The sequence below is a fragment of the Artibeus jamaicensis genome, unplaced genomic scaffold, assembly GCF_021234435.1.
Source record: "Artibeus jamaicensis isolate MK-2021 breed Jamaican fruit bat unplaced genomic scaffold, CSHL_Jam_final contig_760, whole genome shotgun sequence".
Classification (NCBI taxonomy): Eukaryota; Metazoa; Chordata; class Mammalia; order Chiroptera; family Phyllostomidae; genus Artibeus; species Artibeus jamaicensis.
In genome coordinates this window covers 1,155,780-1,158,703 of record NW_026521955.1, presented here as the reverse complement: position 1 = coordinate 1,158,703, position 2,924 = coordinate 1,155,780, and positions in this window count along the sequence as shown.

Sequence of the window (2,924 nt, the reverse complement as noted above, 5' to 3'; positions counted from 1 at the left end):
AATAAACCAGTGAAGGAGCGAAGCGGTGAGACAGACCGTGCAGGCCCCAGTGGCAGGAAGCAGTAGAGGGGACCGCCATTGTCCCTCTCTGACCCCGCCCCCACATACACAGTCACAAACCAGCGACCTGGGTGGCCCCGCCATGGTGAACACCTCCTTGTTTGTAACAGGCACAAACAGATCAAAACATGGCTCAAGAACAACTCAGAGCCCCAAAGCCAATAAATCTAAGCGATGAAGAAATAGCCAAACTTTCAGATGCACAGTTCAAAATGCTGTTGATCAGGATGCTCACATAACTGGTTGATTATAGTCACAAATTAGAGGAATATATGAAGGCTAAACTAATTGAAATTAATGGAAATGCACAAGAAACCAATAGTAATGGAAAGGAAACTGGGGCTCAAATCAAAGGAGTAGACCAGAAGGAGAAAAAAAATGACCAAACAGAAAAGGATGAAGAAACAAGAATTCAAAAAAGTGGGGAGAGGCTTAGGAACCTCCAGGACATCTTTAAATGTTCCAACATCCGAATTATAGGGGTACCAGAAGGGGAAGAGTAACAGCCACGAGTGGAACACTTATTTGAACAAATAATAAAGGAGAATTTCCCCAATCTGGCAAAGGAAATAGACTTTCAGGAAATCCAGGAAGCTCAGAGAGTCCCAAAGAAGTTGGACCCAAGAAGGAACACACCAAGGCACATCATCATTACATTAGCCAAGATTAAAATGAGAGAGAATCCTAGAAGCAGCAAGAGATAAGGGGACAGTCACCTACAAAGGAGTTCCCATCAGACTGTCAGCGGATTTCTCAAAAGAGACCTTACAGGCAAGAAGGGGCTGGAAAGAGGTATTCCAAGTCATGAAATCCAAAGACCTACATCCAAGATTGATCTATCCAGCAAAGCTTTCATTTAGAATGGAAGGACAGATAAAGTGCTTCTCAGATAAGATCAAATTCAAGGAGTTCATCATCACCAAGCCCTTATTATATGAAATGTTAAAGAGACTTATCTAAGAAAAAGAAGATAAAAAAGATGAACAGTGAAAGGACAGCAAACTCACAGTAATTAACAACCACACCTAAAACAAAAACAAACTAAGAGGACAGGTAGATCAGGAGCAGAACCATAGAAATGAAGATCACATGGAGGGTTAGCAACAGGGGAGTGGGAGAAGGAGAAGGGGGGAGAAGGTACAGAAAATAAGTAGCATAGACAGTAGGTAGAAAACAGATGGGGGGGGCAAGAATGGTATGGGAAATATAGAATCTAAAGAACTTGAGACACGTGGTCATAAACTAAAGGGGGCATTGGTGGGGGAGGGGTGTGCAGGGTGGAGGGGAATGAAGGGGGGAAATAGAACTGTAATGGCATAATCAATAAAATATATTTTTTAAAAAACTTTATTTTCATTTGTTTTAGTTTTTTCTATATAGTAGTTTTTTTTAGATTTTTAAAAATTTATCCTTAATGGGGAAGGGAAGGAGAAAGGGGGAGAAATATCAATGCATGGTTGCCTCTCGTGAGTCCCCTGCTGGGACCTGCCTTGTAAACCAGGCATGTGCCCTGACTGGGAATCAAACCGTGATCCTTTGGTTCGCAGGCCCATGCTCAATCCACTGAGCTACACCAGCCTGGACTATATAGTAGTTTTAACATGTGACATTTTTTGTGTTCTATTACATATATGCCCAGTAGAAAATTATAGGAAATATACCAGATATCAAGATATTCACTACTAAAAGGTAAAGGGATCATAAAAAATAACTCATAGACACAGACAACAGTAAGGTGATTATGAGAAGGACAGTGGGGTCAGAGAGGAAGAAGACGGTGAAGGGGGGATAGATGGTGATGGAAGGAAACTTGACGTGGGGTGTTGAACACACAGTACAGTACACAGATGATGTGTTACAGAATTGTACACCTGAAACCTGTATAATTTTATTAACCAATGTCACCCTAATCAATTCAATATATAAGAAAAACATACTACTGAGATTAAATATCTATTAATATTTTGCTATATCTCTTTAGATTGTCTTTATTTTCAGAGAATCAAAACATTGCAAATGCAGCTATAGTCCCGCCTTCCATTCTTCCCCTTCATCCATACCTACTCAGAGGCACCCCTGTCCTGAAACAGGTGTTATCAAACTTGTATACATTTTGTTCTTCCTTTGGGTAAACTTCCTAAATGTTTTGTACTGTATCTACGCTCAACTTGTTTTTTTTTACCTACAAGATTATGTTTTTGAGACTTATCCATGTTGGTGCATTCAAATTTACTTCATTCATTTTCTTTCTTATGCTTCCCATTGGCCCAAACTACAATGTATTTTTCAGGTCTCCTTTCGTCTGACAAATAGGTTGTCTTAGCCTTGTAACAATGAACAAATAATTCAGAAATAAATGCCTTTGTACATGCCTCCTCGGACATGAGTTTCTCCCTAATAAGCAAGCCCCCAAAGCAGAACTGCTGAGTATGGAGAACATACATGGCCAGCGCACTTGGTACTTTCACATGGCCTTCCAGAGTGGTTGCACCCACTTTTCCTCTCCAAGGCATGCTTATTTCTCTACATGATCACTAGTTAATATCAAAAGTAATACAATTTTAAATATAAAATGGTATATTTTTGTTTTCATTTACATTTCACATTACTGAAGAAGCTTGATATCTTTACATATATTTGACATCTATCCTTTGTCATCTGAATTTATTATTATATCTTTTGAAATATTTCTCTTGCTGATATTTTCAATTTCTAAAAACTTTGATATATTTGGACATTAACATTTCCTGGGTAATAATAGTTGCAGCTATCTCTCCTCAGTCTACTATGACTTATATTTTCATTTTTGTTACCTTTTATCATAGAGAAGTTTTCTGTTTTAAGGAAGCGAAATGTATCAGTAT